This window comes from Drosophila suzukii, chromosome 2R (genome assembly GCF_043229965.1).
Source record: "Drosophila suzukii chromosome 2R, CBGP_Dsuzu_IsoJpt1.0, whole genome shotgun sequence".
Taxonomy (NCBI): Eukaryota; Metazoa; Arthropoda; class Insecta; order Diptera; family Drosophilidae; genus Drosophila; species Drosophila suzukii.
In genome coordinates, this window is record NC_092081.1 from 5,443,630 (window position 1) to 5,456,437 (window position 12,808).

Genomic DNA, 12,808 nt, shown 5'->3' on the forward strand with positions numbered 1-12,808 from the left:
CACGCTTATACACCAGAACAAATGTCGATATCTTTCAACTTGATTTGAGGGCGTTGAAAGGGCAAAGGTTAAGACTCTCTTAAAGCGATTTTATAGATGTGCGTGATAGGTGTAAAAACATTTAAAAATCATTTTATTTTTATATATTCTGTGTTAATGAGAAAGCGGCCATCGCTTGTTGCATATCCGATTTCGATCAGTGTGCCGCTGGCTTTGAGCTTAACTGCAGTGGTTTGCGGCCAGATGCCATCGAGGTGTTTATAAACCCGAGCGCTATTCATTAGAGTGCTGCAGGTGAGACAGCTCGTAAAAACGCGTTAACATCACGGAACGGAAACAAGAAGAGGTGGGCAAAAATAAGCAGGTGAGTAAGAATACTTAAAGCTCCTGGCAGCAAACAAGCTCGTGGCGAAGTTGTTGACACCGCCGGGGGTGCCCATTCAATGGACCTGGCCAGGACACAAAAGATGAGTGTCCACCGCCCTGGAAACTTCGACTTTGTAAAGACTTTTTGCAAATTGCGGCCAAGTGCACTTTTCGTTGCCTTCGAATCTGATGCCGCATTGTGGTGCCTGCTCCGGCCATGGACATTTGACAGGTGGGTAGTTGGCCAGGTGGTCAGGTGGCCAGGTGGGGAGGTCCTGAAAGGACCTGCCTGGCAGACTGCTGCTGCCTGTCTGCACTAATTACGAAATAATTGAAATCATTACGCAAAATGAGTGCAGGCAAGTTAAAGTTCCTAGGTCTTCGTCTAAAGTTTCAGTTAATGAAAGCAGCAGCTCAATATTTCTGCAAGTTCCCTGCGCCATCAAAAGTACGAGTCCCTAGTACGAGTTCCTAACTCACCTCAAGTTGTACAGATTGCAATAATTGGGAAGCATTACAGTACGAAGCAGATGTACAGGAAAGCTTCTTTAAATTGGACACTCAATAGGGTGTGGTAAAAAAAAACCATAATCAAAAGTCAGGCTTACACAGGCATATCCATAACACTTGAAATGCAGTTTAAGAACCAAAAAAGAACCCTTAGTTAAGGCTAACGACTGTCGACTGTAGATGGGCGAAGAAGTTGGCTGGAAGTCCGCTATCGTGTCAGTGCAGCTTATTCTTTTGGCCAGCAGCTTTTGGCGCTGACAACTAGCGCAAAATGCCAAAAAGGACACGTACGTAATGAACACAAACACGTACGGAGCAGCAGCAGAGGCAGCAGCAACATCGGCGACAACGCTCGAGACTTGGCCCAGAGATAGGATCTGGCTTAAAGTTTCGGCTGGCAAAGTTGCCACAGCGCAAATGAGGCAAAAAGGCAGCCCAGCCGGCAGCCCTTGGCCAGGCACGAACGGCAGAGCGGAAGAAAAAACTGAAACTTGCTGCAAAAGTTTTGCAGTTGCTGCATTTGTAGTTGCTCCCACCCGAAGGGCTGGGGTTTCTGTTAGGATCTGGGTCTGAAAGTGGGTTCGGGATGTGCAGCCGGCATGACGCTGAACGCCAGCGGAAGTTGCCAGCCCGTCCTGTCGACTGTTGCATTTTGGGAGCTGGGAGCGCCGAGCTGCCAACTGGGAACCAAGATAAACACGGAAAAAAAGATAAATACGTTTTTTGAGAGTTCCCCATGAGATTTATTTTAATAGATAGTTGCGTGAACAAAAAATATTTCAAGTCATTTTATTTAATTTTTACGTACCCCATGGAATTGACTGCTTATCTCTTTAAAATTTAATGAGTAAATAGTTAGAGTTGCATGATCTTAAAATACCCTTTCTAGTGCATACTTTAATCAACCATTTTATGAAATTAAGATCTCTTTATGTAATTTCAAATATTAATATTTTTTTCATTTTTTTAAATTATAAAGGCAATTTAGTTAAGTAAAATATGTTGTTCTTGTTGTAATAAAGATTTATAAAAAATCACTTAGGTGTAATTTTAGGTGCTTAAAAGTATGCAGTAAAAAATATGTTTAAATCCTATTGTTTCACACTTTTAGATACCAAATGTGAAATTTAAAAGTGATTCAAAATCAAAGTAGTTTTTGCGGAATTGCCTTATGTTTAAGAAAATGTGAATCAATAAAGTTCTGAAGGAGTGTCAAAAAGGAAAAAAATAGTATGTTACTGTGGTAAAAAAAGTAAGGTGAATTAGATTTTTTCGATTTTCGTGGTGTGGTGCACTATGAACTCCTTCCACACGGCCAAACTGTTAATAAGGAATATTTTTTGAGCGTTAAGCGTCGTTTGCGTGAACCAATTCGTATGAAAATACCAGAATTGTGGTATAATGCTCCGGCTCCCATTTCACTTGTTCTTCGTGACCATTTCGCATATGACTTCGTGGGACTAATCCCAAAACTAAAGAGACCACTTCGGGGAACGCGTTTCAAGTCGATTGAGGAGATTAAAAAAATCGGAAAATTAGCTGATGGCTATACTGAAAGGATTATCTGGCATGTTTCAAAGATTGAAAAAAACGTTGGTGTAAGTGTATTTTATCGGAAGGGGATTACTTTCAAAGGGATAAAATTTACTTAGAAGGATAAATAAATATTTTGCATTTATCAGGTGATTACCTGATAGTTCTGATACCATCAGCAAAACCTGATTCCGTCACTGGAATGGATATCCTTTTTCCAGTGCACGAGTTAGGAAGCGCTTGTGTGCAGTTGCTGTTGTTATTGCTGCTGGGCTGCCATTGTTGCTGTTGTTGCTGCTGTCCTTCTTGTTGCCAGTTACAAGTGCCGTTTGCTTAATTTTTATGCACTTTCCAGGGTGTGCATGTGAATGTGCATGTGCTTGTGCGAGTGTGTGCATCTCCGGCGGGGCGTTCGCATGTGTTTGTGTAGAGCAGTTATTGCTCTTGTTGGTTTTCTGCATATTTACTTGGCGGTGGAACGGATTGGGGGGGGGAGCACTTGCGTAAACGAGGCTACGCTGGTGGCCCGCCAAGTTTCGCACAGTTGAAGGGTAAACTTTGCGCCCAGCGGCGTGGCCTTGGCTAAGTTCAGACACTGACATTGTGACTTCCGTGCCAGCCGCCCACAGCCACGATAAATGAACCCGAAATTGAAATTTAATGTAGCATCATCAGCTGCAGCGGCACAGGCAACATCTGCGCGGGCATCATTTGCATATATGCAGCTGATGGGATTTATGCCCATTTACCGCCATGCCATCTGATTTCGCTGGATTGGGAAGTAATGCGTATTAACAGAGCTACTTGCGTACAGTATATATCGGCATGCATATGGTAAAGTAATCATCATATATCACACATGTGTCGCTGAGCTTCCGTTTTTGCTTGAAATTCAACTAAAATAAAATAGATTTCATAATTTATTCAACATTTTTGTGGTCTTCTAATGATTTGTTTGTCGCTGCATAATTTACGCCCTTGTTATGTCATTGCTAAATTGATTATTAGGTTTTTTCATTTGGTCAACATACTTATGGTTTTTATAATATACAAACTGACCTTTTATACTTTTGTTGCTTAATAATTGAATTCTCTTACATAAAAGGGGATAAGGAAAAAACAGTATTTAATTACCATAGAAAAAGTTTTCCAATAAAACAACACACAAATAAAACTTTAATTTAGAACTACATTTATAGTTTCCTACAATAACAAAACAAGCTTAACTAAATATCCTTTTAAAAAAAGGAAAATAAAAAAATTACTACATTTCATTTGAGCAGCAAAAGGATATTTAATTAAGCAATACAAAATAATCGTTTTTATCATAATTCCGTTCTACAATTACAAAACAAACACAAATTGAATGACGCATAAAATATGTTATTGATTTCAATTAGATTAAGCTTTCTATGGGTTATACAAATAGTTTACACATTGTTTAAGAAATCTAAATAAAAAACTAAACAAAGAAAAAAATACATAAAATAAAGTAAAAAACATTTTGTGGATTGGTCTCAACCAGTGGTAAATATTAAATATTAATATTAAAATTCTCTCTACAAAATTACCAATACAAATTCGAAATACTATTTTAATACACAAGAATTTGTTTAATCAAATATTAGTATTAAAATTCTTTATAATTTCGCAATAAATTACCAACTTTAAATCGACATTTGTACGGCAGACAAATTTCTGGCTAATTTATTTTCAAAACGGGTGGCGAAATGAAAAGTAGATCACGACTTGGACACCTCGAAATCAGGATTCATTCCATTATGGCCAAGCCCCTGCAATCTGGGCATGATCTCATGGTAAGTAATTGTGGGGCCCCTTATCGGATGGAACAATGTTGTTAGACCTGTGGTCCTTGAGGTCCTTGCATGTCGTCCCGCCGCCACCGACATCCCACCACGCCTTTTTCGCACCTTTCTGGCTTTGCTTTTCGCCGCTTGCGTGTTTGTTTAATTTTCAGATTCGTTTTCGTTTCGCCATTCATCGGTCTCGGTTTCGGCCTCGATTCGCCTTTTTACCTTTGAAAGTCTACACGCAGACGGCTCTCTTCGCGTTTTGGCCAAATGGATGATTTTCTGTTTACCTTATAGACCGAAATGTGGGCCAGGAACCCTCTCTTATACACAGGCTCTTATACCATCGCACCATGGCATTCGCAGCACGTATACGCAGCGTGGTCTGTAGAGTTCGGCCAATCTTATCAGCAGGCCAAAAGGGGCGGTGGAAATCGAGGGGCTGCATTTGCCGGTAACCTCGTGCTGTCACGTTCCTTTTGGCTGCGACTGTAACCAGTTTCCCTCATTATTATGAACTCTTTTCCTATTAACTTCCTCTGCTCGTTTATCTTTTTCAGTTGCCGTTGGCACAGAGCAAGTAAACAGATTCGAAATGAGCACTCGCTAGTTTTCACTCCCTAATTTTTGCCCAAGCCGGGTGAATTGAAATGGTGGTCGTGGTCGCCACCCCTACACAGTGGGAAATGATAAAGAAAACGGTCATCAAAATACATATTTATTTCTCTATACACAGATTAGATCGGATTTCACTACCCCTGATAAGGGCATAACTGATAATAAATATTTTGGTTCCTCAGGATGCAATTTTTATTATTAAGTATTAAGTTTTCGTTTCTAATAATACAACCAGAAAGAAAATTCCATATGTGCTGATAAAAAATATGCACTTGAACCATTCAAAACCTTTTTTATATAGGAGGTACATTTTTAAGGCCGTTACTAATAACGTTTAGTCCAACATACCTTGAACTAAAGGCTTAAATCAAGTATTTTTTTCCAGTGTAGTAAAGTTAAATTCCTGTTCATAAAATATTTTCTAAGCACAATTACAACTTTTTCATTTTTTACTCGTAAATTTCCGTTCATTTTGAAACTTTCAACAACATTTTAAACTTTTATAAGTTTCTATCCAGCAAAAACAAATGTTCAAGCTATTCAATTGTAAGATATTTCCAAGAAATATTGGATCCAATTTCGTTCTCTATATAATTCTCCGTTTTGACATCCGGTCGACGTTAATTAGTGGCTATCATATTTCTGCTCGACCGCAAACAGCCAGGTAACCAGCGAGCCAACCGACTCATTGCAATGCACCTGCACCCGCTCATTGGAATTTATGGCGTGCAACGGAGGTTCCCAACCAGATTTTGCCTTTGGCCAGGGCAATCGAAATGAAATGAAAAGCAAACCAAAGCCAGCACGCCAGCCAACTCGAAACTCCGCTGGCATTTCCGGCCAGGTCGTGTCCAAAAGGCAAGACCAACCCACTTCCCCATCCTCCGTTTTCTGGCTGGGCGTTGCGTGCCATTTAGCCGCAAGCTGTCATTTTATTGTTAGCCAAATACAAATCAAAGTGCGCTAATAACAGTCAACAGCAGTGGCAGCACGGGCGGCCCCTTCCAAGGGGCGTGGCAGCTCGACCATGGCATGCAAGGCGAAAGTTGACACCTACCGCCCACCCTGAAGCAGTGGGTGGTGGCAGGCGGTGGGTGGTGGGTGGTGGGTGGTGTTTGGGGCGCCAGCTGGATGGCGGCTAATTCCCTCTGATTGCAGTGCCAAAGTGTGAAATTAAAATTCAGCGCATGCTAAACTTTCTGCCAACAATAGTTCTCTATGAATGGTTGCACATGGAAAAATGTAAGCACTTAAAGACGAAGTCTAGATTAACAGAATTTATTATAAATAGCTTAAAATTCATTTTTCTTAAACGTTTTCTGAAGAGTAGCTTACCAGTTTGAAGGAGCTGTAAGCCAAAATTCTGATAATGTCCATTCCTTAAAGCTCACTTCCTTAAAATAACAATAATAAGGCATGTAGCTACACACAAAAGATCTCCCCAAAAATGCAATTCAGAAAGAGTCAATGGGACTTTTAATCCTTGTTTTCCTAATCCTGGAACAAAAATCAGTGAAAAGCAAAAACCTTGACTACAGTTAGAAAATTGGGGTAACAATTGTACCTTAAGCTTTAGAAGTTTGAGAGTTTTATAAACAATATAATATTTGTTTGCCGAAATACTTACTTACCATTGGAAGATCCTGATTAAATATTGATAGAAATTTTATAAATCATTATCATACAATAATATCATACTGACTCAAATAGAAGCAGAGATAATGTCACTATATTTTTTCTCCGTGTAATGGTGTTGGCTGTTGTTCCGCTTGCTCTTGTGCTTTGTCTATTTTCGGGATTTTCTTAATTTTGGCACGTCTCCGGGCTGCTGGCTGCATTTATCTCTTCATTCAGAGAGTGCTGGCCATGTTAATGAAGTGACTAATGGCCGGCACAGCCAGCCAGCTTGCCGAAGTAAACAGATTTTGCAGCAGAAACGAGGACACCAGCCAGGGCTTTAAGTGGAAGTCCCTCAATGGGAGAATCCGGCACATGGTGACCAAACTTGAAGGGCTCAACTAGGCCAATCCTTGGGCTCGCTTCAGCACAGCAATTACACATGCTTGAAAAGCGCAGAAAGGCAACCAAATCCCAGCCAGAAATCGAGAGGGAAGTGGGCGAGGGCGAGGGCTAGAGTTACAAAGGAATCCGCATGTTGCAGCTGTCGAGAGGCCCCCGACCAATATATCAGATGTCAGTTGGGCTTTGGCAGCATTTGAAATGTCCAGAGAGTCCAGACAGCCGGGCCCGGGAACATAAATTGTATCTGAAGCCCCCTCCCTTTTGGCCCAGTGTGATTGTGATGGATGCCGGCAGTCGGGCAGTCGGGCAGCAGGTATCAAGGTATCATGTGTGCTTGGTCCCGGGCAGAGGCAAAACAAATAGACGCAAAATCCCAAATTAATTTGCAGTGACCGGGCGGCCATACACATTTCTTGCACAATCAGCAGCCGTAACAAATGGCGGTGCATATATCAGGGCCACACCAACACCACCAGTTAGCCAGTCCAGCCAACCAGCCAGGCCAAAACGAACCAGCTAATAAAATGGCCTCATTATGCAGGTAAACGGAGCCGGACCCGCGATCCTTTTGATGTTTTTATGCCAAAGCATTTAATATCAATTTTCAGCTCCGACATGCAACAGGGCCGAACATGAACCGGAACTGACCCGCCGCTGACCTCACGTACTCGTATCTGAATCGCCTTTCGTGTGTCTAATCGCTAAATGGCCAAAACAAAATAACAAAAGCAGCCCGGCCAGAAATAATGTCTGCCCCAATTGTTGCACGCCACCATGCAAGTGAATATGTACTTATATGCGATATACACATTACCGACCGGCCACGCCCTCAAATTGCATGCTCTCACGATAATAGCTTACTTTGCATACAAATTGTTGGCAGCGCCTGTGGAAAAATTGCCTCAAAATAGCCCAGTCTCATGTCAAAGTTGGCAATAAATTTGTAATACTTGCCAAAAGGCGAGCAAACTGGGCGTTCTCGGCCCCACCCACAAAAAAAAGGGTTAACAAAGCCGCACCACCTTGGAGAATTTATTTTGCGAGACCATAAATTATGTCAGCCCTAGAAAATGGGATTCCTGGGCTGTAACCAAAATATTGACAAGAGCTTGAACTACTCCGAGTATTTTAATTGCCAGTCAGCCAAGATAAGCCACATTCGCAAGACCTGAGGACTTGGACACACAGGGCCAAAAGGGTTCGCTTATGCAACTATAATTTAAGAATTATTCATCGACTAATCTACAGGATTTTAAATTGTTTTTAATTTATATACTATTTGGAAAACTATGTATGAAATGTTGATAAATACTAGAATACTTTATATTACTCTTACTCTTATCTTAAGCTTATTCCTAAAATATCAAAATATTCAGATGCCACGGGGGATTTGGGAGTATTAAGCCCCCCACAACCAAATCTTTAATACTTCCACTTGTGGTAAAACACATATATATACAATTTAAGTTATTTAAAATGTCAATGAAATACACAGATATTTAAAATGAATATTCATTTTTTTGAGTGCACGGTTTAAGAGCTCTTTAACTTGGGATATCTTGCTGTAGCCACAGAAGAATCGAATTCAGTGAAGGAAAAGGCAGGCACATTGGGGAATTTCAATTTAACACCAACGGACGCTGTATGATAAATTGGGCGATACAAGGAGTTATGAACACGAGGTGACCCCAATAGGCATTTAAATATAAATCAAATGTAGAAGTGTACCACCCCAGCTAGACAAACGACCATTGCCAAGGTCAATTCGGGGCCTTCCTGTTGCCAGTTGTTCGACTGCTTTTATTAACATAAAGTGGGAGTGTGATGCCGCTTTGATGAATCGAAACAGAACCCAAATACGAATAATATCAATGCGATTTCTGTGCTGATTTGCGGGGGCTTTGTTTTTGTGCAACAGCGAAAAATGAATAGGAATCGGGGTGGATGTGATAAATGGATTTCACGTGGCGCATGATAAATGTTAATTCGTCAACAAAAGCCAAGCAGCTGCTGATGGCGCTGTTTCAGCTCTGCTTCTGCCATCCCGGCCGAGACATTGACCTTTGACCGACGCTGTGGGTTAGATACACTACATACAGTCTCTGTTGCCACATATGGCCCACATTCCCTCTCTGGGGAATACAAACAATATTGACCTCAGCCATCCTGCGGCAGGTATGGTCCAAACAATCAATGTAATTACTTAATGCAGGTCCTGAAAACATTGCCTTGGCCATTGCCTTTGATTGCGTAACTGCAATTTAATTTCAATTGCTAGGGCTTCTACTATTGTTACTAGTTTGAGATGATTGCGTGACACGAATGGATCTCGGGATGTACTTACATCTCTCAGGATTTTATCAATAACACATTTGTAATATAATGCTTATTTCTTTTTTCAACATACATTAACACCTGAAATGAAACAGTTTTCGAAACCTTTATCTCGATATGAAGAGATTAACAAGGACTTGTCAATCTTAAATTCTTAAACTCCAGATAAAACGTTCTAGGCTTGAAAATCTAACTTTTTCTTTAAAAACAAAAACGAGAGTACTTTCGTCCTCATTTCAGGAATAAAGATTACTTTTCCTAATTTTTCTGTGTGTATAAACGTTGGTTCCTGCTTAAAAAAATAAATCAAAATATGCAACAGAGTGTTAACAAATTTAGAAATAATTATTAAAAACTTTAAGTCTGATAATAAAAAACCAGCAGTCATCTCAAATCGGACCTCTGCGCAGCTCCTACATCACTATATGAACCCATAGCCACTCCAAAGAGCAGTAGCAATGGATGTCTAAATCCATTTAGTGCTCGAAACTGTAAGCCGCTTTTAGTTTGAAGTTTAATTTTCCCTTACTTTGATTTACGCAAACTAAAAAGCACTCCACAACGTGTTCCCCTCGGGTTTCCAGCACCCCATCCTCGTTCTATTTATCCAGCACTCTCTAAAAGTTGGTTCGCCTTTGTGTGCGGAAAACGCCTTTCTATCTGTTGCAGTGCTATTTACACAGACTTCCCTGAACTGACCTTACCTTGGGACCCTTGGTCAGGGATATATGTGCCTCGTTTAGCTGTTGGTAGTCAGGACTTAACCCTGACCACCTTTAGTTGGCCTGATTGGTAGTTCAGTCAAAAATCAAAATTTTTATTTACATTGCATTGTATGGATTTTACTGTGCTCCTCTGAAATGGGTTGAAAAATCGCTCCAGCAGCTGTGGCCACGACTAGATCTGACCATTTTATTTATTAAAATATTTATTTAAATGCAGCCAGCTGCTCTCTTTTTTCTATCGCAGGCCATGAGAATGAAAACAAAAGCCAGTCCCAAATGGAAATAATAAAAGTGAAAAGTTCTGGCTGCTGCTGGATGCATATAAAAATGTCTGACACGTTGCAAAAATAGTAGAAAAAATTGGTTTAAAAAATACAAACTAAAACAACAAGGGGAAAAACTAACAAACGGCGGACAAATGGCAAGGCTAAGTCCAAATGAACACAAAAACAAAGCAGACCTGGCCCACACATACACACATGCACACACACATGACTGCCTTGCTGGCCATAAAAAGTCACTCAAGTGGTATTAAATGTACCACCAAGTGCAGTCGGCATCGGGAAATGGGAAATGGCAAGTGGCAAGTGAGACTGGAAGGGGGGCGGAAACGGATGCTGGAAGGCGGGATGGGAGCTGCGAGGAGCACCTGGCACAAAGGTTAAGAGCACACACACACACACACACACAAGGCACGTGTGCCCTCGAAAACGAGAGAACTGGATTCCCTGGAATCGACTTTCTCTGTTGGCCGTGTAATTTTTGATTGAAACCGAGTGAGCCACTCGTCGCACCCCACCCCACTTATTTATTTGGAAAGTTTTTGCGGCCATCCAAGGCATTAGGCATTCTTTTACACTTAACTGCCAAAAAGGTGGCCAGCTGTTGCTTCTGGCCTACGGCCAATCCGAGGCCCAATGGCTCTGCTTTTACACAGTTTTTATTGCGCACTGGCACGAGACAAACAGCCCCGACAAAATGAAATAAGAGCGCTGCACTCCCCCTCGCAAAAATACAGCCAGGCGAAATAAAAGTAATAAGCGAAAAGGGTTTTTCATTTTGACCAACACCCGTTCACAGCTGGGGCCAGTGTAACAACAATGGAAATGTTTAGAGAAATTAAAGCGGGACACGTCCATTGCGGTGCACCGAGGCCTGCAATACCCTTGAAACAGGGCTAAAAGGGTGACGAAATATGAAAGAAGCCGGAATTAGGAGCACCTGTCAACAGCAGCCACTAACTGGGTCAATTCAAGTGGTGCGCTTAAGTGGTCAACTACTTTCATGCCCGTCATGAACACCTTGCCTCTAATTTAATACAAATAAATTGAGCAAAATTATTGAAAGCACAAGACTAAGCATAATCTGAGATCAAATACCAGTAGTTTCCTAAAATAACGTCCAGCTGAATAACGTCAGCAGCAGAAAGTGTATACAAAGACCAATTAAAGGATTTTCCGTGTGAAAGCACTGAATAACTAATTGATCCTTTTCGGTTTTTGAGAGACTTAATGCCGGAAAACATTGAATAACTAATTGATCCCATTGCCTCTTTCCAGGCCACTGAATGGACGCAGTTTGCGGACTTGTTGAGCCAACAAAACTGCCTGTCAATATGCATTTTCCGCCGTTTCCCCTCGCCAGCCACATTTTATTCTGCACTGTGCTTTTGATGCATGTACAAATATCTAACTAAAAAATCCATTTGCCATTCCATTTACCATAAATCTACAACTATTTTGGCACGGAAATGTAAGCCAAAAACCCCAAAACCGGCAGCCAAACGAAAACAAACAAAGAGAATGCCCCGCCGCCGAAATCCTTCGTCCGAGCCCTTGAACAATTTTCACTTTTGTGCAACTTTCGTTTAAAGCGAAAACACACTCAGATATATATGTTGGATATATGGAGGTTGGATTGCAGATCGGGGCGGTGCACAAACTTTTACCAGCTCATAAAACGCTCAGAAACAAGCGAACAAAATCGAATGGCCATAAAAATTGCACAGCGGGTCAGATTCAGATTCAGTTAAGGGGTAGGTCGGGGTTTTTGGTGGAGCGGTTCTACGGATTGATTTCCCCCTCGCTGGAAAAGATGCCGGCGTGTTTGGTTGCCAAGCAGAAAGTGTAAACAAATGAAAATCAAACGCTGGGCGATGAAAATCAAAGGGAACGACCACCTTGCCACTTGGCCAACTTTGCGCGGCGATAGTAAAAAGATTAAGCGTTTCGAAAAAGTTGCTTAGAATCGCTCATCCGCCCCGTTGGCTGGCGAAAGTTTTCAGCTCGCCGCTGCATACTTTACGGCGCTCTCCGCTCAACGGCATAAGAAGCGCTTTTTACGGCCCTCCCCCATTTGGCCCTCGTGAAATAGCCGGGCTGCCATCGCCTGATGCCAAACGTGTTCCAATTAAACGCCCAGCGCCCCGCCCGCCAGCATAGTTAATTTAAATGAAATTTGTAAATTTCGACTGAAGGCACGTGACACATGCAAATATGGGAAATAAAAATTACAACTCATAAAAATTGACTCCCTGCGAACCAGAGTCATCATTTCGCAGCTTGCTACGCGGGAACTACACGGAAATAAAAGTATTTCCTTTAAAACACATCAATATTTTCTTCTGAAAAAATGGCTATAACATTTTTTGTTAAATATTACACTTGTATTTAACGCACGTACTATTGCCTTAAAAAAAATATGTTTTTTGATACCTAGTTATTTTCCTTTGTGTAAGAAAAAAGTCCAACATGTCGCTACTTGTAGCTGTCAGCTGCCACGCCCATACGGGCCATAAAATTGTAGAATATGGGAGAAGAGACAAAAGCCAGCATGAAACTTGGCTAGGGGGCACTTTAACAAATTGTTCCTGGCCTTAAATTCAGCATA